The following is a 25,660-nucleotide window of genomic DNA, read 5'->3' as shown; positions in this document are numbered from 1 at the left end:
AATGGGCAGAATGTTTCAGATCAGTGTTAACTTTAATATTTATGCAGTGCAATTTCTCTTTGTCTATTGAATGCTGCTTCACAGTAGACCAGATTAGAGGCGGAGGCAGCGTAGTGATGGTTACTGCTGAATAGTGGAAATCCCTGGGGACTAAGCATGCAACATCCCCAGCAAGTTGCATTTCTGTGGCGCTGGCATGTGAAGGGACGGCACTAGGAATGAAAGGTGGGATTTTCAAAAAGCACCTAAAAGACTTAAGAGACAAAGTCCCTTTAAAAGTCAATGAATTTGTGCATCTAAATCCCCTCGGTGCTCTTGAAAATCTCCTTTGAAATTCTCTCATCAGCAGTGTAGGACACAACCTTTGGGCCGTCAGGATAGCAAAAGCTTGTTTTGCCCAAGTAGCTAAAATAATTAATTTGCATTGTAGACGATCACATTTTATGCCAAATGAATTTCTCATGGCCAAGTTACAAGAAATCAAAGGTTTATAGGAAATGCTGAGAAATGCTCACTCACATTGGCACAGACAGCATTGTTATAACAAATGCAGTTTTAAAACAAGGCTGGTTTATCAGCACATAATTGTAGGCCTTCCTGAGGGCAGAGGATAAAATAAAATGGTATGTATTTTCAAAGTGTTTGGATTGTCCTTAGAAAAATATTATTTCTGAAAGTTTCAAACAGGCTTTATTATTCCTTTTTCTCTCCCCCAACCATCTTCTATCGATCTCCAGACTTCCCAGATGGCTTCAGCAAAAAAGCTCCACTGAAAACAAACAAACCCCTTGGACTTCTGCAGATTGTGATCCCTGTGTTTGAGTCTGGTTTTACGTAGCATTGGCACATATTATTTTAATTGAATTAGGAGCATAAGGATGACATTTAAACTTCAGGAGCAGTCCATGGGCCAGATGTGCTACATTAGTGTATATTCAGAGTAACTCCTTCAGTTTAAGTTTACACCTATGCAAATGATACTCTCCACCTCCAATTTTGAAATCCACTTTTGAAAGCAGGAGTTCTTGTGATATTTTGGTGGATTCCCAGCTTTTTTCTCTTCCGAAGTTTCTTCCATTCTTATTACTTATTAACCTGTCCAGGCAGACTGGGGCAAAGCTGTTGCTGATGCAATTCCCCTGGAATTAGTGCAGTTGCACCAGAGATAAATCTGGTCCATTCCATGTTTTTTAAATACTTCAACACTCCTGGAAAACCAGAATGTAAAAATGTAAAGAACAAGGCCTAGATTTTCAGGAGTAGCTAGTGATATTGGCTGTCTTGGTTTTGGAGCCCAAAATGATGCCCTAAAGGGGCTTGACTTCCAGAGGGCAAGTGCTCAGCACTTTCTGAATATCAGACTGCTTTATGTTGTCTCAAATTGAGCACCCAAAACTTGAGGCAGCCAAAATCACTGGTGACTTTGGAAATGTGTTTTCATAAGCCTGTATCTGTATAAAATACTATATAAAGACTTGTGAGGCCCACATTTCTAATTATTTGGACCGCCTCAAATATATATGTAAAATATAATATGGGTGCCTTTCTCTAAAACAAAGTGGTTAGTAACACCGCTCACACATTATTAAAAAACTCAGTACTTTTCCATTCTTAATCTGAGGCGTGCCTATTTATCCTTCATATGAAAAACAGAAAGAGAGGAGACATCTGGGCGGTGATAGTACAAATGAATTCCTATCCAGTATGGGGTGAAGTTCACATTGGTGGAGACTGCCAGCAGAAGCACCCTGGACCAGGGTCGGCTCCAGGGTTTTGGCCGCCCCAAGCAGCCAAACAAAAACAAAAACAAAACAAAACAAAAAGCCGCGATCGCGATTTGCGGCGGCAATTCGGCGGGAGGTCCTTCGCTCCGAGCAGGAATTGCCGGGAACAGCTGGACTTGCCGCCCCTCTCCGAAGTGGCCGCCCCAAGCACCTGCTTGGTAAGCTGGTGCCTGGAGCCGGCCCTGCCCTGGACTATGTGAGCCCCATGCTGGAACCACTCCCCTATGTGCCACGGGGTCTCAGTGCTGTCCCCACATAGGCCAGCATGGAGAGCAGGGGCGGGGCCAAGAGTCTCTGTTCCCAAGGATGCTGGCATCTTACCACACTAAGTGGTATTGTTGTGGTGATTGTGGGGGCTGCCGCTGCTATTTCAGCACACAGGCTGCAGCAGAGGACTTGAGGAATGAGGCTGTGCTACAGCCATGTACTTTGGCTCTGAGTGGGTGGGGGCAGTAAATTTCACTCCCATAATTCCCACACTTTGCCTGAGTAAAGCATGAATTTTCTCCGTAAAGAACAGACTCAATGTAGCTAGTAGGAAATACAAGATATGGAGGGAGCTTGTTTAATACTATATGATTTCTCTGCCGCTGCCGAAGTGAAATCAATGTGTAGTCTGATATGCTATGAGTAAAGCGCAGAACATTGTCCTTACCCCATGTCTGCAGCTGTCTCAGCTGGTAGAGAAAACTGAAGTCTGCTTCTCTCCCTAAGGACCAGAGTGGCTAATGGCTTTACCTGCTTCTGAAAATTAGACTGTATAATGCTAAGCACATTAGGAGTTCAAGTGCAACAATTAATTCCAAGCCAAGAGTTTGAATTAATAAAAGTAAGAGATTAATAGTGGAGATTTAGCATGGATTTTTATTACTTTTGTCTGATTAATATAGAATTGCAGGTAATATCAGGAGACTTCAGCTTCATTTGGACTGTTGAAAGTAGGGAAATTACCTATATCTTTTCCAGAAAGGATTCAGTTACCAAGGTCAGCCAAAGAGCATTTCACTGCTAAATATAAGAATTTGAAATGACTAGCAGGTATTTCAATGTGCAGATCTCTTTGGACACTTGCTTTAGTTTTACAAAGACTCTGTTATTAGCAGAAAAGGCACAGGAACAGAATTTCAAGGTATTTTCTATAGCCGTTTCATCCCGCTAGCTAGCCATGGAGGCTGGGTTGTGTAACAGCAGGTAAGCAAATCTGATATGCAAAGATGCTGCACAAAGCCAAATTCCAAAGCAGGTTAAGATCTGAACTGTCTGATTCAGAACTGAGTAGGCAAAGACCCTCCCTGCCCTGCCTTGGGAGCCTCCAAATTAATCGTCAGACTAACAGACATTTATTAAAGTGCAGTGCATCGGAAGTAGAAACCAAAGTCCCTAAGATCTAAGATGTTGATCAATATTTGTTAATTCAGAACAGGTTCTGACCTACTTGGAAAATATGGTCCAATCCTGAGAGCTGCTCACGCCCTCAGCTCCCCATTGATGTTAGTGGATGAGGCCCCTTGATTCCAAACAGATAACAATTTTATAATGATTTTTGAGAAATTATTTAAATCAAGCAAGTTCTGTAGTTTAAAAAAAAATCAATAATGGAAATGGAGGCTTAAAACAAACTAACATCAGAGCACTTTCCCTCATCCTACGTAACAGACATACAGAGGGCCAAGGTGCTGAACTCATTCACCTCCCAATAGAGCCAATAGGAGTTGAGGGGTCTCAGCACGCTCAGGATTTAGTTTGTTTGCCTTGCTTATATAGCAAAGGAAGAGAAATAATGATGTTCAAACCCTGCAACACAGTAAGTATGGCTAGGATAAAACCAATGCATAGCTAGACAACTGCAGTAAATGCTCTTATCTTAGCTAGATGCTTCCATTCCTTTACTTTCTTTCCACTGTCAGTTTAAGTTTTAATAGGTAGCAAACGATCATTGAAACTGAGGACAACTGTTGTGTTGTGTTGCTGTTCCATCCAGTACTAAAACTACCACAGAGAGATGAGAACAGGATTGATCAGGACAATTATTACAGTAAGAGGCGCAGTTTGAAACCACCACCGTGGGCTTTCCTAAGCTAGTAGGTCAATCCTCGTTTGCCTGGCTGGCAGAAGCAGAAAGACCCTGGTACAGAGCACAGTGTGTTTTATAAGTTACACTTAAAAAAAAAAGTCAAATAAGCACAAAAAAGCATTTAAATGCCATTTCCACCCATTTCTTTCATTTTCCCCAGTGGGAATTTGGGGGTAGGGGTCTCTTCTTTCGTTGGCAGATGGTATACTTTTGTTTTGACGCCAGAGCGTAAACTAATGTGTCTAGCCTCAGCTGTGCCAACATGTAGGAAAATAATAGAGAATTTAAAAAGCATAATTACCTTTCCTAGCAAGCAGGATTGGTGGGGCTAATCATTCGAGCATCTGGTTCAGACCTTGGACTTGCTGAGAATTTGTCTAGGAACATCTCCCCCCACTAGCTAGGTCTCTGGAAGAAATATTTGCTGTCTTACTGTTGGAGCTAGAATATCTTCTTTCGAACAAGCATGCGAAGTGCACTTTCTCCTTCTCTGCTCTTGAAGTAAATGTTTTGCTGCGTGATAGGCAGAGGCGACTCTTATTCCAGCTCTTGAGATGCCAGCTGACAGACTGATTTAACAGCATAAATGCTGATATTCTTCCTTCATTCAGCAAGGGAGGGTGCGGGGAGTCTTCTATTCATGTGCCTGAACGCTTGAATGGAAACAGCCTTAGCCAGACAGTTCCCTCCTTCAGCTGCTGCTGGCAGTTGTTAGATTGTAGAAGGAAAGGTAGCTCTCCAGCACTGCTTCTACCTCTCCTCAATAGGGAGAGAGGGAGGAGAGACCAAGAGCAAAGAGGCTGCAAGCTACACTGTGAGCAAAGTTTGTGCAAGCCTTTCTTTAACTCTTTAGAGCCCATGGGCTGTAAACCAGTCCTGCCATTTGACCATGCTGCCAGATAAGAAGTAAGGCTTAACCGTGGAGGAGAGATTGGTTAACTTAGTTTCTTTGGAGAGTGCACAAGTTTTTGTTTAATGCCCAAAGGTGTTTATGCTACAAAAAAATCTCCACTGTCTTCTTGAGTAGTAACCTAATGATTCCTTTTGTCTCTAGAATCAGTGTCATTTACAAGATGAGAACATTGGAATCGTACCTAAGCATCCCTGGCTTCACCATACTGTGGATTGGAATGAGAAATGTCATTTCTACGCTTGGTATCTAGAGACTTTCTATTGGCTCTTTTCTGTGAGAACAGAGGCAAAGCTATGGTATAATGCCTTAGTTAGCACTTACATAGCACCTCTCCTCTGAGGAGCTCAAAGCATTTTACAAACACAAATTAAGCTCCACAGACCCTCTGTGAGGTAGGTAAGTCTTTTCACCACTTGACGAATGTGGAAATGGAAGCATCGAAAGTTTTAAGTGATTTACCCAAGATCGCACAGTGAGTCAGGACAAGAACCAGAAATCTCAGTTCACTGCTCTAGCCAGCAGGCCAGTGTTTCTCAACCCTTTTCAGAGTGGCGGCCTCTTGTTCAAAGTCAAATCTTTTCAACTCCTTATGTTTACTGTACATGTAAAAATGCATCCGTGATAACAATAAGCCTATCTAATTTGTGTGTGTGTGTGTGTGTGTGTTTCAAAAGGTTGACACAGCATACTTGAGCTTGAAGGGTAAGGGTGTGCAGGGAGTGGGGGAGTGAGATTTGATTGTAATACAATTTTCAATGCTTTGCAATATCCCCCACCATTAACTTTCATGACCCCGGGGGGATGGTGACACACAAGTTGTGAAAGCTTGCACTGGAAAACCATCTCAGTCCTCCACACTGCAGAGAGAAGGACTGTACTGGGAGGGACTGCTTCCTCTGCTTATAGTAGGGGTAAGGATCATAGGTGCTGGAACTAGGGGTGCTGCTTCACCCCCGGCTTGAAGTGGTTTCCATTATATACAGGGTTTACAGTTTGGTCCATTGGCTCTCAGCACCCGTAGGGCAGGTCTTCACTACCCACTGGATCGGCGGGTAGAGATCGATCTATCGGGGATCGATTTATCACGTCTCATCTAGACATGGATAAATCGATCCCCGAACGTGCTCCCCATCGACTCTGGAACTCCAGCTCGCAAGAGGCGGAAGCGGAGTCAACAGGGGAGCGGCAGCGGTCGACTGGCCGCCATCCTCACAGCCAGGTGAGTTGAACTAAGATACGCCGACTTCAGCTACACTATTCGACCCTTCCCCCTCTCCCCCCAGTGTAGACCAGGGCTCAGTATACAAATGGTTCCAGCATCTCGGTAAGGATCAGTCTGGGACAAGTCCACGCAGGTGGGAGGTAGTATGGCAAGAAAAGGTAAGGCTGTGATAAAGTAGCACTTGTCTCCTATGCACATGGGTCACAGGAGGCCTAGCAGAAGGGCCACACACTACCTCTCAGCAAGAAAGTGAAGAGGTATGGTAGGGAATACACAGTGAATAAACCAGGGGGAAATAGAAGCTTTATCTGCCTCACTCTCCAAATAATGGCTACGAAAGTTTTGTGCTAACAATGTTAATTTGGGAGGGGGGAGAGAGAGAGATTTTCTTACATTCCCTATGTCCATGCCTCAGTGAGCCATTTCCCTTTAAGAATGTATTGAAAATTTAGCTTTGCATCTTCAGACTAGTTCCTAGTGGATGGTTGCCCACTTCAAAAAAGCAAGTGCCAACTACTGGCGCCCATGTTGGCAGTCTGAGCAGAGCGGCTGAGGGCTGAAGGGGCAATAGGGACTGGACTACTCACTCACCCCTACAAGTGGTCCCTGAGGCACACTGGCAGGGCAGTATGGGAAAGTATTTGCTGCCCATGTTATACCCATTCTTCTGGGGGTTTCAGTCTCCAGTGCTGACAATGAAAAACGTAGCCCTCTGAAAAGCTAAAATTCTCCTACACTTTCTCTGCAGGCCACACCCTCTGAAAGGCAAGCCATATAAAATTACTATTATTTTAATTTAGTTTCCCATTTCCTTGATTGCATTATTATCCAGGCTGTCCAGCGTTGCATCCACACAGCCTGTATCATGGACACTGAGCTCCCTGATAAGCCTGCAGTAAGGAGTGTAAGAAACTGAATCTGGGGAAAAAAGAATATATGTAATTTATTAAGTTGATTTGTACTATTTTCTTTAAAATGGTCATATATAAACTATCTGTAAACTTTCAAAATCCTGAGCAGACATCCTCTTAGAAAGTGTGTGGGCCTAGTTTTAGCCAGGAATGAAACTTTTACAGACCTGGGAAAATGAGAGTGTATAATTGAAATGCTGAGACACCCCTGACTCTAACAGTGCTGGTGAGCACCGCTGAAATGAAATGCCTTTTCTCCCTATCCGTATATCTACTCTTCCCCGCTTGGCTTATTTTCTCTTTGTTGACGTTGCAGTAAATCATCTGTCCCCTTGCAGGACAGCACCAGTGTTTGCTGGACAGACAATCCTATATTTCTCATTTACCTCTGTGGCAGGGTGTAATAAAGACAGATGAATTCTAGACAATGCTGCATTTATCAGCCACAGCTGGGAAATTGCTCAGCTGGGTGGATGACCTCTTAATCTCTGAGTAGCATGTAAGACTTTCTTCTTCTGTACTTTTGTTGAGCTGACCAATAATAAAATTGTACATTTAAAAATAAAAAGTGTTCAAATCCTCTTGGAGAAATAGAGATATGCCCAGTCACAGCCATTTTTAAAACAGCTGTTCTGAATTTTGGGGCAGAGGCTTGAGGGTCTGGTTAGGCTCTTACTTCTTTCAACTGTAATACTTAATTATAAAAACAGATGTGCAATTAAACTGCTTCCTGGGTAAACCAGTCATTTCATGCGTTCACCACGGTCCCACTCCAGTCTTGAAATCTTTGTTTGCTCTTTATTAAATCAAAGTTTTAGCTTGCTGGTTAGTAGGTATGTACAGAATGTTTCTGTGTGGGATCTTCTACCATCTGAACTAATTTATCCTATGAACAGGGTGAAACATGCTGTACTTTGGATCTTTAACTACGGCTTTCAATGCAGCTGCACTTAATGAAGAAAGAGCACTTGCCCTTCCGATCCTTCCTCTCATACTCATCTGCTGTACAACTATTTCAAAGCTGTTTTGTTCAAAAGCAATCGAAGCCCTCAAATTAAAGGGACCTCCTGTGATCACTAGGTATCTGTGGGTTTTCTGTGCTGGGGAGAGTGTGGGCTGGTGGATTGTGAGTGTGTGTATCTCTGTTGCTAACAATTGTTTCTTGCACTCAACAGAATCTCAGAATTTGGGGCACTTACATACTCGCAGTTGCAACCATGTGAAATACTAGGGGGTAGGGATTGAGATTAACTCTAACTGAGGGTGTTTTGGATGGCCTGTGATTTTTTTGAGTTGGAGAAATGTCTGAAGCTTGTTCTGTGTTTAGGCATATTGATGACGCTAGTCCAGTGCGGCCACATGTTATTTGTAGGATAACAGGCTGTACCAGCTCATTGTTTCTTTTCCCAGGTATTGGTAATCTCGCAACCTCTATTGCTCCTCTCAGTCCTCACAGCTTCTCTTCTATGTGTAAGCAGCAAATCTGTCAGTCCTTACAAGTCACTGGGAATTTTGCTGAATAAAGACCACAAGATTTGGTCCCAGGAGTAGAAATTGGTTGGCTATCTCTTGAAAGTCTGGCTGACTGGGGTTAAGCTGATGTGTGAAAGGTTTAGGGTGCGTTCATTGTAGAACCCCATCTTTCCCAGCAGAGCACTTTTAGAAAATTATGCCAGACGGATTATCAACTAGCCCAATACATTATTATTATTATTGCCACATGTAGTTAATGCTGCCTAGCACTTCTACATCTTCAAAACGCTTTATAAACATTCACTTAACTGTCCTATCTCCCCACTGGTACCTCACAGGGGTGCAGTGTGTGGGCTGCCCAGTTTCCTATTAACAGCCTTTGGCCCAGCTAGTGGCTGTTCAGGTCAGTAGTGCAGTTCTGAAATGTACCCACAGTGCCTACTGGAATGCCTGGGGGAGAACAGCCACTGCTGTATCCCTTAGAAAGGTCCATGGTACGTTCCCCTCCATTACCACACAGGCTAGTAGATGCAGATGGTCTCTGACTCTGCCTTCTTTCTACATTCCTTGTCCCATTTAAGGGACAGTCACCCTCAGAGACACTAGCAGGGACAGTCCCTTTGCTAAGGAGAGTGTGAGGACTGGGAGTGTGTAAGGTGGAGAAAGCACCTTGGCTCTTCCTTTCACACATCTACCCAAGGGCCAGCCACAGCGCAGCCTCTACCTCTTGAAGGACAAAGATTTACTAAAGAGGACAACTTGCATGTGAATACAGGGGAATAAAACCTGATCCCATGCAAGACCAAAATGTACCGTAATGTCAGACACAGAGAGACTGACTGACTGACTCCTCAATATTTTCTGTCTAGGTACTTCTATGGCCCTCTTCATTATAGTTATACCTGAGCATCCCCAAATACCAATGACATTATTCTTACCACTCCACCCTGGGAGACAAGGAATCACTATTTTACCTATGAGGAAAAATGGAGCACAGAGATTAAGTGCCTTGCCCAAGGTCATCCAGGAAATCTGTGGCAGAGCTAGGAAATGGACCCAGGTCTCATGAGTCTCAGGCCAGTGCCTTCAACACCGGACCACCCTTCCTCTAGCAACTTCTTATTCTCTTGACCCCACCAGGGTATAGCCACTCAGTGCTAGTTAAATGCCAACCCCCTCACTCCCCAAACCAAAAATCTGATTTAATAAAATTTAACCAGATCCATCAGTACCAGCTATAAGTACTTAGTTCTCCAGTAGAACACATTGTTTCATTAAAGGAGTTGGTTAAGGGCAGAAAGAGAACTATGTTGTAATGGAAAAACCTGTAAGATGGGATGTTTTAAAGCTGGGAGGGGGGAAATTGGGATGGGCGAGGCTAGGGGACTAGGAGTTGTAGGGCAGACTGGGATGAGGAGCCCAAAGGGGTAAGACTAGGACTTGCTGGGCAAGTGTGACACTTGATGAGTGGTGACTGGGACTGGCTAGGTGAGGAGAATGGGACTGGAATGAGGAGCCAGCAGTGAGGGAAAAAAAATATACGGAGATATACCTATTTCATAGAACTGGAAGGGGCCTTGAAGATCATTGAGTCTAGTCTCCTGCCAAGTACTGTCCCTGACAGTTTTGTTTTTATTTTTTTGCCCCAGATCCCTAAATGGCCCCCTCAGGGATTGAACTCACAACCCTGAGTTTAGCAGGCCAATGCTCAAGAGACAGGACTGGAACAGGTTAGAGGAGGGGACAGAAGAGTCTGTGCTCACTAGAGGATACTCCCCTCCAGAGCCAGGAATAGAACACACAATTCCCGAGTCTCACCTCACCATTCCTCTGCTGTCAGCAAATAACCTGTGAAACCCACTGCCAAAGTGTCCCATCCCCCTCTACTGCTGGTCCACGTAGAAGATGACAATCTAATACTGCTAGCAGTTAGCTTAAGTGGTAGAGGTCAGTCTGGTGAATCTAAAGGTTCCAACCCCATTGGTGACACATGGATGTCAATATGGTGCCACATGATGGAATTTCTCGCTTGGTTTGCTTTTTAAAAAAAAACAGGAAATGATAACTTTGGGGGGTGAGGGAGGCAATAGACCATTATTGAAGTTGCAAAGGAGCACATAAAAGTTAGGAAATGCCAGAATTAAGGTTGCTTGTGCAACCTTAATGCTGTCCCTGGAGCATATGGATTATGATACAGTCTTTAATGACATGATCATGTATACTTTTTTCCCCACAGGACCCCTGCCTCATTCAGTGCACAGGATGGACCTACTCTGGAGATGAATCAGGGTTGTGTAGTGAAATGAGACTGTGGTCTGTAGAATCCCTGCCTCATTTTTGGCCAAAGATGGAAGGTATGAAGTGAATGAGACAGGGGACTGCAGGCAGAAGAAGAGTGGTGTCATGCTTAAATTGGTTGAATGCTGCAGTAGAGAAATGGATTCTATTCCTGGTTCTTCTTCAGACTTCCTTTGTGATGATAGGCAAATCACTTAAACCAAACTTTTCACAGCTGGTCACTAATCGTGTGTTCTTCATTTTCTGGGTGCCTAACTTGAAATTTGGGGTCTGATTTGCAGAAATGCTGAGCATTCATCGGCAAGTGACGTCCATGGCAGCTGTACTGTGAACCTATGAAGTGTTATATAATGCTAAATACTCTGAAAAATCAGATCCTAGGTCAGTGGATCGCAAACTTTTTTTACTGGTGACCCCTTTCACATAGCAAGCCTCTGAGTGCGGCCCCCCCTTATAAATTAAAAACACTTTAAAATATATTTAACAGCATTATAAATGCTGGAGGCAAAGCGGGATTTGGGGTGGAGATTGACAGCTCGCGACCCCCCATGTAATAACCTTGCGACCCCCTGAGGGGTCCCGACTCCCAGTTTGAGAACCCCTGTTCTAGGTGTCTCAACCAAGGTACCCAAAATTAGTGCAAACTTTTGACCTTACGTGTCTGTGCTTCACCTTCCCATCTGTAACATGGGGATAATACTACTTCCTGACCACAGAGGGGTGTTGTAAAGATAAATTATTTAATGTTGGCGAAACACTCAGATACTGTAGTGCTAAGCACCATAGAGAAGCTCATATGAAAATTAATAATTCTGTCTTCATTGCCAAGTTTTTATAGTGTGCAATAAAGAGAACCTACAGTCTCATATTAAATAACGAGAAAACAATATTGAATAGCTGGTCATTTAATTGAGTATCATCCATTCTGTGCATTGAATGAGTCAGGGGTACTGAGATCATGTAATAAAAACTGACTCCTAATGCATATGCACAAGGGAGCAAAATAACAGTTGCGCAAACAACTTTAATTCTGGCATTGCCTAACTTTTGAGTGCTTGACTTTGCAATCTTAATGGTCTTTTGACATAGCTTTTATGTTCTATATAACATAGACACACATTAAAAGTTTTAACAGATCCCTGGCCAGCTAAGACTCTGTGGTCATTCTCATTCTGGGCACGCTTGCCATATAGAGTCTCATGATTTTAAGAAGAAAGAGAAATCCTGCAATGCTTCTTCTAGCATGTGAAGTAAAGAAAAGTTCTCTTTTAGGTGGCCTGTGACACACACCTGAGCAAGACTGGCATTTCAGCCAGTTGCAGACAATGGTGACGAATGCGCAACCTAGAACATTACAAAGGGAAGGGCTGTGACAGAGCAGAGGTCTATAAAGGAACACTCTTTATCTTAAAGTAAAGAGCGGGTAGGGAGGGAATTTAAAATGACATAACATACCTTCCATCCCTCCAGTTGGCTGCATCCGATTTTGTAGTGAGTGCTTCGGCAAAATTTCCATCCAGATCCTGGGGGTAGCCATCATTATTTTATTGGAGATACTCTCCCAGCACTGTACTGAAAAAGTCAATTTTTAAAACAAAATTAATCAAACATCTTGCACTCCTGAACACAATGACCTGCAGCTGCCACACTCGCTTTCCATGACAGACATAAGGATTGGAGACTATACTTCTTGGACTTTGGAGTGTTCACGCGTCGTTTGGGTTCTCAGGTTCAAAGTCAACGCTGTAGAAGCAGGCATTGTTAACACTGACTTCAGTGGAGAGGCAGCATTGACCACTGGATAAGGCTCTAGACTGGGAACTGATCTGAGCTCTTACAGGATCTGCCAATTGACTACTGGGTGACCTCTCTGCCTCAGTTTCCATCTATGTAAAATGGGGTGGGGGGTATTGACACTTACCAACCTTTGTAAAACAGTTTGACAGCTATGGGTGTAAAGCACTAGATAGATATTCCAGGGGAATTATGCCCACTTTTTACTCCAGGCAGAATTCCGTTCCCCTTTTGTGATCTTCCAAAGCAATCTCCTTTTATCCAGTAAACTGTGATTGAATTTGCTCGTGTGTTAGGAATGCAAAGAATTGACATTTTTAAAAGGCTTCAGTCTGTTTTGAATGTTTGCCTTTGTTCTGAGTTTGCTCCCTACCCTGTCCCTCCCACAATCCCCCAAAACACACACACACACACACCATTTATATATAAATGATTACTGTCTACCAGAGACACTGGATATTCTGTTTGAGTTAATGCTGCTAAATTTTGGGACCATTTATAATTTGCTTTAATATTTTAAGTATTAGATTGTCATGCATAGAATTTTATATTCAGAGCATCCTGGAAGTTTCACTATGATAAATGAGCTCATGAAAAGGTGATATTTTAAATTACAGGGATGGTGTTAACATCCTTATTAAGGGATTGCATAGTGTGGTGCTAACCTCTTACCTCTGGATTTCAAGTGGAGAGAGCAGAAATGATTAGTGCTGTCTGTTAACTTCTCCAGGTCCACACATGAACCAGCAGACCATGGATTGCGGGGCAGATGTCCTAGATTTATCTGCAGGGTTTCACAGTCCTCACTGTAGCTCCTTGCAGGAAGATGGACTGCATTCATCATTACAGCTTGTGAATGAAATGAACTTGGCCTGTCTGTACTAGAGAATTTTAGTATTGCGACACCATAACACACCACATGTCTGCGTACCAAAATGTTACCCATGGTGCACGGGCATTCAAACCACACTGGCACTGCACTTGCTCTCCCAAGCATGGTGGAAGGTCGAGAGTGCTAATGTCTGTCGGATATCACTTCTGACCAGGGCCGGCTCTAACTTTTTTGCTGCCCCAAGTAGCAAAAAAAATCGCCGCCCCCCGCGCCGAGCGCCGCGCTGCCGGAGCCCGCCCCCCCCGCCGAGCGCCGCCGGAACCCCCCCCCCCTGAGCGCCGCGCCCCGTGCCGCCCCCCCCGCCGAGCGCTGCGCCGCTGAAGCCCGCCCCCCCCCCCCGCCGAGTGCCGTGCCGCCGGAGCGCCCCCCCCGCGGAATGCCACGCCGCGCTGTCCCCCCCCGCCACCCCAAGATTGGCCGCCCCTTACCAGGTGCCGCCCCAAGCATGTGCTTGGTTGCCTGGTGCCTGGAGCCGGCCCTGCTTCTGACCACTCCATGAATAAAGTTTTACATTACAACATCCTGTAAAGTGGGTTAATATTATTCCCTGCACTTTACAGATGAGGAAACAGAGGGACTAATTACCTATTTTCAGAGGTGCTGAGCACACAGAGCTCCCACTGACATCTTCACCTTTGAAAAATAAGTTACTTCTCCAGGATCACATAGGGAGTCAGTGGTTGAGCTAGGAATAGATCCCAGGTTCCCTGACTCTTAATTTTGCGCTTTTACCTTTTCCTTTGAAGTATGGCAAATCTCTCAACAGCATCTGTTCTTAGACTTTAGCATGAGCCCTAGACCAAAGCATCTTTTGGATGCTTCTCTGATCTGTTTGGAGCTTGATTATTGCTAGGATACACACCTGATATGTGTTAGCTTGGCGATGGCCCTCTTCATTTCAGTCACTTGAAATGGGCACTAATTTTAAAAAATCATTATTCAGGCTTGTCTTATGGTCTAACTGTTCTGCTTGCCAGAAGATCTTAACAAGATTGACAGTGTACGTTGAATATTGACTGCTCGTCCTTTTTTTAACAACAAGATAATGAACTGGGTTTCAAGAGAATAGGTTGTTTCCCTGTGTGATGGACAAATAATCCATCTGGACAGTGCAGTGTCTGGCAGCGCGGTGTTTAGATGATTAATAGAATTTTCTAATATTTACACTTCCACGTCAGGGCTGTATCTGAGAGGAGATTCAGCTCAGGCCACAGCAACAAGATCAGCAATTTAAATGTGAATCTCTGGGTAGATTTCTGCTATTGTGGTCTACTCATTTCCCTGGAAGTCCTCCCTATTTGGGATGGAGTCTGCAAGATTCCCCAGTTTGTTCCTTGCTTTAACTAACTATTCCTCCAGCCAGCCCCTTGTATCCCCACATCACGGCCAGCAACCTTCTGGCTGTGGCATACTGGTTAGAGCTCTCTTTAGTGTCTGGTAATGCTGCTCCTTAGACAGACCAATTGAGTCACTCTTCACCCGTTCAACGGATACCCTGTCCTACACTGAAAAAAAAAATAGTCCCTACTGGCCTGCGGAGTTAGACCCTTGAGCCTGCACATATCCCCATTTAATCTGCCGGGGCTCCATGCAGATTTCTGTCCACAAGTAACAGTTTATAGGATTGGGCCTTATGTCATGGTTGAATCCCTGAGTAGCGGTTATCTCAAATGCAGACATGTACGTAGAACATAATCAGAATTGCAAGGCACTGCCTAGTACCTTATGTTCAATGATCCCATGGTAAAATGGTAAGGAAATATTAAATCACTGAAACAGTAAAGCTAATTAAAGGTGGGCTTGATCTGCAGAGTTTAAATCCAGATCAGAGCTTTCCTAAAGTGTGGGTGTGTTCAGATCCAAGATGTGATGATTTTTTTTTTCCAGCCCAAAGTTAATAGACTCAGGAGCTCACTATCTGGCTTCCTGGCAAGGACCCTTTAGGGTTTAGTTTTTAGGATCTCTTAAAACACTTGTAGATCTTGTAGCTCAGTAATTATTTTCCAAACAAGTGATTGCAAGCCACTCAAACTTGAATGCATAGCGAATACAGATATAGTCCAAGGGAAATGCTAGCTGTAAAGTAGTTAAATCCCTCTCTTAAACTGAGTCATGTTACTAACGTGACAGATTTAACAGATGGCCTTGCTGCCTATATTCAGAGGGGACCCCTTGCTGCCTATAATCAGAGGGAACCGTTTCCTCCTTTACAATCATTAAATAGTAATTATAAGAAGATATATTGAGGGGAAATTTACTTTAAGACAAAAATATCCACTTAAATTACATTTGTTTCTTTAGGATTATTTTATTCTAAAGCAGAAAAAACTTCCCCCTGTCCTCACTTGCAAAACATGCAGCAGGAGAGAACTCTTCACTACCACCCATATGTTCACATTTCAGATGCCAACACATTCAGCTAGGGGTGGACGAACTCCATTTAACCTCATCTGGAAGGAGCATGTTGTGATTAGAGCAGGAGGGATAAAAGCAATGACAGACTCAAGAGTCCTAATATTGCCCTGCCACTGATTAGTCTCATAATCTTGGGCAAATCACTTAATCTCTTTGTGTCTCGGTTTACCTATCTGTAAAATGGGGATGATGATACTTACATCCCACAGATGAGCTGAGGGTGGAAGGGATGTAAAACATCGTATTTCACTTTAAACCAATTTCTGACTAGTGGGGATTAGGATGAGACCCTCACATCTGTCTACTGTGGAGTTTCTTGCATTGGCCTCAAGAGCATCTGATACTGGCCACTATCAGAGACAGGAGTTGACTTAGGAATGGATCAGACCTGTTATCCATCTAGTCCAGTATCCTATGTTCCATTAGTCTGGGCTCGCTGTTGCTCACTTAGCCTTTTCTGAGTGGAATAGATGTATACAGCCTGGGGAAAATCATACTTCTGACTAAAGTTATTTGTGGGCATGGAAGTTTTGATGCAGGGTGGAACCCTGCTTGGTGTGAGCTCAGTTTTGTGTCAACACCACAAATTGTATTAATGGCAAACCCTTGATTGTATTAATCCACTTGGTGAGTTAATTTAGCAAGATGGATAAACAACACCAGTTTCATTCTCTTTAGGGGGATCTAAAAGAGACGTTGCTTCTTTCTCTTCCTCTGTCTGCTCTCCAGAAGTGGCTGCTTCATCCCAATTGTGAAAAGACCCTCTTTAGTCATGAATTCATCTGTCCTGCCTCTTGCTCCTCCTTCTCCACCTCCACTAGCCGGTCCCTTACACCTCTGCCATTTAGGGTCAGGAAGCCCTGTGGGGCTACGCCGTACTATGCTGGCAGTGAGCACGACCTATATCCTGTGTAGTGGAACCCTATTTTTCTGCAGCTAGGGCTCTTCATGCCCACAAAGGGTGAGAGAGGTTTTGCCCCATATAAATGTGCCTGTGAAGCACTTTAATCTGTTGGATGAAAGGCATTATGGGAATGTAAATCACCACTCAGCTCAGGTGCAATAGAAAGAATTGATCATCACAAACAGGAGTTAATTAGAGGTGGGCTTTGGGCCCCAGTTCCAGATTTAACTCCCCCGAATTTGGGGGCACTTAGAACTGCAGAAAAGGGGACTCATTTCAATAAGTCTCGGAACATGGGGAAGTTCCAGAAGACTGGCAGAAAGCTAATGTGCCAATATTTAAAAAGGGTAAATGGGGTGTCCCAGACAATTATAGGCCTGTCAGTCTGACATCAATCCCGGGCAAGATAATGGAGCGGCTGCTAGGGGACTTGATTAAATAAAGAATTAAAGGAGAGTAATATAATTAATACCAATCAACATGGGTTTATAGAAAATAGATCCCATCAAACTAACTTGATATCTTTTTTTTATGAGATTACAAGTTTGTTTGATAAAGGTAATAGTGCTGAGGTAATGTACACAGACTTTTGTAAGGCGTATGACATAACATTTTGGTTAAAAAAACTAGAACAATATACAATTAACATGGAACATATTAAATGGATTAAAAGATGGCTAACTGATAAGTCTTAATGTAACTGTAAATGGGGAATCATCATCAAGTGGTTGTGTTTCATGGGGATTCCCTCAGGTATGGGGTCCCTTGACCCTATGGTATTTAACATTTTTATCAATGACCGGGAAGAAAAAGAAAATCACCACCTGTTAAACTTTGCATAAGACACCCAAACTAGGGGGAGTGGTAAATTTTGAAGAGGACAGGTCACCAGTACAGAGCAATCTGGATTGCTCGGCAAATTGGGCGCAAGCAAACAGAATATGTTTTAATCCAGCTAAATGTCAGCATATAATTTAGGAACAAAGAATGTAAGGTCATACTTACAGGATGGGGCATTCGATCCTGGGCAGCACGGACTCTGAAAAACATTTGGGAGTCACAGCGGATCATCGGCTGAGTATGAGCTCCCAGTGCAACACTGCGATCAAAAGGGCTTGGAGACATAAACGGGCATGTTGAATAGGAGTAGAAAGGTTATTTTACCTCTTTATTTGACATTGGTGTGACCATTGTAGGAATACTGTCTGCATTTCTGGTGCCCACAATTCAAGAAGGGTGTTGATAAATTGGAGAGGGTTCAGAGAAGTGCCATGAGAATGATTAAAGGACTAGAAAATATGCCTTATGGTGACAAGCTAAATAAATTGAGCGCCTTGAGTATCGCAAAGATTAAGGGGTGGCTTGATCAGTGTAGAAGTACTTACATGTGGAACAAATATTTGATAATGGGCTCTTAGTCTAGCAGAGAAAGGTATAATGTGATCCAATGGCTAAGAGTTGAAGTTAGACAAATTCAGACTAGAAATAAGGCATACATTTTTGACAGTGAAGGTAATTAACCATTGGAACAGTTAACCAAGGGTTGTGGTGGTTTCTCCATCATTGCTAATTTTTAAATCAAGACTGGATGTTTTTCTAAGGTAAAGCTCTAGAAGTTATTTTTGGGAAGTTCTATGGCCTATGTCATACAGAAGGTCAGACTAGAAGATCACAAAGATTCCAAGGACTTAAAGGGACCAATGAATCAGAAATAAGGGACGGTCACAAAGGATAGATTTGTGTCTGTGTTCAGATTCTGAACCCCACTTCTACTGAAGTCCAAGGGTGCTTGGATCTTGGCTTTGGTTCAAGCCTATGTCTAATATCAAAGAGTCATATGTCCTTCCTCCCTAATCTTTGGATCAGCAACAGCATAAAACACACTTGGCTTGCCAGTGGTGCCGATTAATTACCATTCTCTTTTGGTGGAACAAGAAATACATTATCACTGTCTTGTTGTGCTTAACTACCATGCTTGCCTTCTAATATCCAGCTTTCGTGTCCTCCCTCTCCCCCCACCTTCTCTACAGAAAATACATTTCTTTTTTGTCCCCAGGAGCAAACTGCCTGGGAAATCAACATTCCATGAAGTGAATGAACAAACAGCTTATAGAAGGGACTGAATCTGTTTATCATCAGAACACTGGGCTCTCTGTTTTTATTTATAGCATGTTATCAACTAAAGTTCCTTTTTGCTTAGCTACTGTGTGAATGCAGACAGCTTTTTAATATTAGTAAATAAAAGCTCTATACATAAAAATTTACCGCATGGTTCTTGTATACTGAACTTATGTTTTTCCTTCATGAAGTTCACTGTTTGGTCACTTAGTCATATCCTTCCCATCCCCCATCTCAAATACACAATGCACAGAGGTACAGGAAGGTTGTGTCCTGTTATATATTGTTATGGCTCAAAACTATAGAAGAATATAACCTGCTAGCATTTGTTTCTTGGTTATTTCATTTTTGTTCAAGAATCAGTATGTAGCTGAGAAGCTTCGATATGTTTTTCTTCTCCTGGGCAAGTTTAGAATCAGAAACCATCTCAGCAGGCTTCTTTGCTTTAATGGGTTTTAATGGTTTGTATTGTTCAAAACCCAGTGCCTTCTGTCCAACATTAGGTGGTCTGTATGAAAGAGTTGGTGATCTCAGTCCTGGTGCTAGTGTTTACCAATTGGCACTCTCAACAGACATACCAAAGAATGAATGGGCCATGGTGTCTGGGCTACCCTCTCTGTTCTAGAGGTGCTGTAATCAAGATCAGGGATGGAGAAGCAGGCCATGCTGATATCCAGATAATACCAATTCTATGGATAAATAGGACTCCAGGACTGTCTGTTTTGTACTTTTCAACAGCACCAATTCTGTATTCATAAATAATGTTCATTGGCTGAGAACATGTACAATGCAAAATAAACCAAATCAGAAAAGACAACCACTGGACATTCCATGCCCTTTGATACCTGCGAGAGCTGGAATTGGCTCTAATGCTGAAACCCTTCATTCTCAAGTATAGAGTTTTGACACTGTATGCACTGCATCCCTTATCCCTAAGGAACCCAAAACACTTTAAAGCTGTAGATACAAGAATCAATTTGCCGAACACTGAAGGGGCAGCCTGTAAGCTTTACTCTTTGGGTACCACTCTTGACTTAATTGGAACCACTTATTGTGTAAGGGATGTAGGATCAGGCCTGTGGCAATTAAAGAACAATTCTTTTTAATTGTTACTAGTCTTCATAGGCCTGCTCCATAGCCCACTGAATTCAATGGGCATCTCTCCATTGACTTCAGTGGGCTTTGAATCGGTCCCCGTGTGAACAGACTAGGATAAATTAACCCCTCTATCCATGTGTGTACTTTACTCAGCTTTTACAATGGGTGCTCTGCCTCACTTAATGCAAACAGCTGATTTTATCATATGCAAATAAACCCCAGGTGGCAAGTTTAAGGGTGACTCAGGAATTTGATATTCTGGAATATTCTGTTACACCTTTATAGCATCTCTAAAACAAGCCATGCTTTCGAAGCAGCCATCCCGCCTCTGTGTGGTCAGTGTCTTCTGCTTGGCTGTTCGCATGTGTGTCTGAGTGCGATCCTAGGGAACCACATCACTGATTCTGTACCTGGCATCATACATGACCTGAATATTAAGATCACAGTGCCTAGAGATTCTTGAAGCAAGCTCTGCTATCTAGTAAGTGGCTAATAGTTCTATGAACGGACTTTAGATCTCCTGCTAAAGAATGCACAGCGTGCTGAGGCTGAGTTTTTTTTTTTATAATTAATATTATATTTCAGAATTGCACCTAGACATTGATGATTGAAGCATATTGTGTTCTGTGGTTTGAAATGACCTTGCAGACGATTTATGGTGATCACCTTAATAGCAAATAGAATTGCATTTTCACAATGAATTAGAGGAAGTGGCTGTGTAGGAAAGTCTGACAGCTCTTACGTGCTTAGCAAGAGCTCACACACAGCCTTGGACATTAGAACCTGTTTTCCTGAGCCAGGACACCACCGTTATCCCTTAGTTTTTTCCAAAGGTACCCATTCACTCAGAGCCCATTTGCATGTGTGGAATGAACAATTCTACAGAGCCCTACACACTGACCATGCTTTCCTTTTGCTGTAAAACAAGTAGATTTAGACAAGACTCAGTCAGAAAAAATGCCGGTTGGGCCAAATCCTGAGGTTCTTTCTCAGTTTTTACTCAGTCCTTACTTAAGAAAAACTCTCATTGACGTCAGCCGGGATTTGGACTGGGCAAAAACGTAACCATGTCAGGATTTGGGCCAATGGCAGTCTTATCTGAGCAGAAAATGAGAGCGGCCATCCAGGATTTAGCTCATTGACTTCAGCTGGCTTTTGCCTGAGTGAGGATGTCAGGATTTAGCCAACAGATTTCAATGAGAGTTTGCCAGAGTAAAAACTGTAAGACATGGCCTGTGAATAATAGTAGCATTTTACTTTCTAGACTAATCTGGGTAACTTTGACATCCAGCGCTGACCCGAGCTGCTACTCAGATGAGCATCCTTCACAATGTGTAACATATCACCATGATACAGATTTAGAGAACAGCCTCACCGATGTAACCTCTGTGTGGGTGTAAATGAGGGCAGAGAATTTATCCTACTGTTTCTATGGTCTATGTTTAAGAGTTTATATATTTCCAGCCCAGTTTTCCCCTTTTTCATTAGACAGGCTTTTTTTTTTACCTCTGATTGCTATGGAACAAGGCAATCAGTAAGGCTCCTCTCTTACTCACTTGTTCATACAACAGAATCGTCGATAAGGTTGATCAATGGTATTAGTAGAATTCTGAGAATATGGCTCATCAGTTAACTTGTTCACCCTTTCTTACTGCCTGCCTTGTCCCTTATTATAGTGGAGTAGAAAACATTGTAGGCCCTATACAACTGTGTGTACTTTAAATATTTCATTGTGACAGAGATTTAAGTTTGGAGATTCTCCTCACTCTATTTTTGGCAACTTCAAGCTCTAACGGGCAGATTTTCAAAGGTATTTAGGCACATGAAGATAAAGACATCTAGTAGCATTTTCAAAAGTGCCTAAGCAGGACCACCCTGGAACACAACAAAGGGGGCCAAGGAGCCTGTGAGTAAAAGGAAAAAGAACAGAAACCCTGATTATAAGGCGGTCACCCTCCCCTGCATATAGAAAGCTTTAAGACACAGACACAGGACTTCGACTGTTTTTACAGGGAGAAGTCACTCAAACACAGCATTTGAAAGACTATGTCTAGAGAGGTAATAAAAAGAGACCAAAACCTTTATTAGAGGGTGATCACTCAGCCACTAGCATGACCACTTCCCCACAACTCCTGTAATTGGAAAATCTAAGACCTTACTCCCTCTTTACAAGGTGATCCTTTACAAGAGATGTCGAAGTGACATGAGCCTAAGTAAGCAGGCCAAAGGTGACCCAAACCCTCCTTACAGGGTGGTCAGTATGCAGAGGGCATTAAATTGGGCAACCTCCCACACTGGTGAAATGGAGAGACCTGCACTCCCTCAGTAGAGAGTGGGCTCTTTGCCCAGAAAGTGCCAGGGCTCCCGACCAATGTACATAAGGAAGGTGCGATCTCAACCCTTCTACAGGGAGAGGGCACTCACAGCAGGCATTTAAAAGATTATGACCAAAAGGAGTGAAAATACAGAGACCTGAACCCTTATTAAAGGACAGTCACTGAGCCACTGCCATGAAATATTCCCCATAAATCCTATAATTGGAAAGCTAAGCCCTTACTCCCCCATTACAGGGCAGTTTATTCCAAGGCTTGTCAAAATGACTTGCGACTAAGCCAGCATGGCACAGGTGACCTACACCCGCCTTGCAATTACCAAAATAATTGAAACTGGCATGATTATATAGTGTTATTTTGACCAATAAAATTTGTAGAATTTTTAATTTTTTGGCACAGAATTTTTACTTTTTTGGTGCAGAATTCCCCCAGGAGTAAGTACTTTTTGAAGCACACAGCTGCCTAGGCATCTTTCCTCCAATACCTGGTTGTGTGTCCACCCATCAGTGAATGGGATGCAGAGGTACATACTTTATAGAAGAACCCAGTGTCACAGAAGTTAGAAAAAGAAAAGTTGTATTGCCGCTCCCTGCCCAGGCAAGATTGTTCACCACAACACATTTACAAGTGGTTTGAACAGTCTGGGCTTCTACCATTTAATATGGATTAGCAAAAGTGCAGTGTACTTCTGGTCTGATACTGATTTTGTTTTGAGAGCTACCTCTTATCAGTCTTTTCATGCAGTGCAAGAGTGTATAGCCTATGTATAGCCTACACTGTATCCTGCCATTCAGGTACTGGGCATAACCCTTCATGTACTTTTGGAAAAGGAAGTAGTCTTGTGATAGTAAGATGTGTAAAAGTCTGATTAGTTCTATCATTGTGTATTTTATGTCCACATAAAGAATGTCTGTAATATGTGACACCCTGTCAATCCTCATCTCACCCCCCAACTACAGTATGCAACATGCAATTAATCAAGGCTTAGGCAGTATTCTTCAGAATGAATCTCTGTATTTCTTTTCCCCCTGGGCTTCTGTCTGTGTGCGATAGCATCAAGCATAACAGAAAACTGTTGAGCACTTACTTGACAAAGTCAACAACAGAGCACATCTCTGAAAAGGATAAACAAGGCTTCATTTTCACAAGGAATCACATGTGAAAGAGTGATGCTAGTGTAACCTCCCAGATTATTCATGCCCTCCTGCCTGGGATGAGAGTCTCATCAGTTGCTCACCTTACTGTGCAGGTAACAGTAAAGCCCATTATTTCAGTGCTTGTGCTCTCCCTTAGAAAAGGGCAACTTGAGGAATTTGATAGTGGCATTTTGGTTTAATTTGATCTTCCATGTTTTACACTTTTCACCTAATTGAGTAGGCCCATAGTTAAAAATAATAGTAGGTTATCACATATCTCCTATCACATATCCAAGAAATTATACAGGAACCAAAAGAGATTAATGACCACTGTACTCCTTTATCCTGACAAAGACTGATGCCAGATGCTTCAGAAGGTGAGAAACCCCATAATACACCCAACTGTGCTACAATATACTGTAATTCTTCAAAAGGGAATTTAAATTTCTTTCTGACCCAACCAGGTGTCCTGTAGCAGGAGGATTTATACCCCCTTGTAATTTTATTGTAGCTAGGGTCACTACATAGTCTAGTCTTATTCATATAAATTGCTCATATATTTTTGAAACAAATATTTAATATCCAGTTACCAGGAGTTCCACAGGTTACCTACACATTGTGCAAAAGCTATACCCAGTTTATGATGTGTAATCTGTGGTATAGCTATAGTCTTTTACCAGCAACCATTTCCTATATGTATGTAAGCTATTTTTACACAAATAAGGACGATATATATTTCCTTCATTGTTTTTCTTAAGGTTGAAATTGTTCTATTCTTTAATCGTGCTACAGTGACATAAGATTCACATATAAATAATTACTTCCAAAGGAAATCTGCTGCAGCTTTGCTTGACATGCCAGTCTCAAAGTTCACGCGTATCTATATTCTGAAAGCTGAACTGTTGCTTTTTGAGACACTTCATGCTTTATTGGCAGTGGTTATTGAAATCCTTCTCAAATGCACTGACAATTAATGATGCTCTTTATTATTCTGCTTGTGCCTCTCACAGCACATTAGGTTCAGTGCTGCCTGAGATCTGACTCACTTCACTAGCCACACAAGGAATGTTAAAATGTCGGAGGTATTTTTTATAATTCATTATAAAAAGAGGATAAGCTGTATGACCAGGAAACACAATACCCTGCCTGAAAGAGCTAAAGCAAAGTCATTAAAGTAACTACCTCTGCGGAAACATGTGGGGGAAAATTCCAGTGCCAATCATCCCTGCTTTAGCAAAAGCATGACCTTGTGTCTAGTATGTTCGGCTCTCAGTACCCTGAAGTGCCTTAAAGCATCTTTCATGGTCAATGCAGCTTTTTTTTTTTTTTTTTTGACATTGTGTTGCAACTTGGTGGTGTTGTGCTGCAATGTCATAGTGCACTGGTGTGTCAGAAGACAAACCGTCAAAGCTGGTGCCTCTGTTGGAAGAGCCTGCTGAGAAAGAGAAGACTGCTGGTTAACACTGCATAACAGTTGACTGGTGGTCAGCCACATGTATTAGGAGCAGCTTGAATAAAGGCTGAAGAACGTCCAGAAGGTTGGACTTTTCAGTTTATCCACACTGGCACCCTCAAGTTTTAGGACAGCAAAGGCCAAAGTTTGAAAATTGACCTTCTATTTTGCATCAGTAAATAATTGCAAATGTGATTATCCATTTAACCATCTTGATACCTGTCTGAGCGCAAAATCAGATAGTTCGATATAGTGCTATTATTTGTGCTTGCAGTCAGTTATACTTGCAAAATTTCACACAGAATTATTTGCAAATGCAAAGCTGTGTGAGGCCAGGCCAAGGCATCTCTAAAATTGTGGTCCTAATAGACAAATATGGCCCTATTCAGACCTTTGTAACAACACTAAAGTCAGTGGGTTGTACAGGGTATAAAAAGGGGCATAACTTAAGCTACTGTGCTGAAAATTGGCAACCCTAATACTAAGTTATGTGGGAGTGTGATTTGATTTGGCTGATACCTGTGTCTGAAATCAGATCAGCACCTTTTACATTTTTGAACGCTGTGTTTTGTGGCAGTACCACCATATAACAGGAAGTCAAAAGTAATACACAGAACTCAAATACAAAGAGCTGAGTTGTTGGTTGGCCAGGGAATTGTAACTGCGAGTTACTAGGTCTCTGTGCAGCAGACAAAAACACAGAGGCTGGTCCTGGGAGCCAAAAGGAAACCTTGAGCATGAGTGAAAGAGCATGTGACTGTCCCAATAAGCACTGCAGAGCTGGCAGCTCAAATACCAAAGGACTGGATGAAATTCTCAGGGCACACTCTCCTGGGGAGAAG

This window comes from Emys orbicularis, chromosome 9 (genome assembly GCF_028017835.1).
Source record: "Emys orbicularis isolate rEmyOrb1 chromosome 9, rEmyOrb1.hap1, whole genome shotgun sequence".
NCBI classification, from domain to species: domain Eukaryota; kingdom Metazoa; phylum Chordata; order Testudines; family Emydidae; genus Emys; species Emys orbicularis.
The sequence above is the reverse complement of the archived record's forward strand: the minus strand, read 5'-3'. Positions refer to the sequence as shown.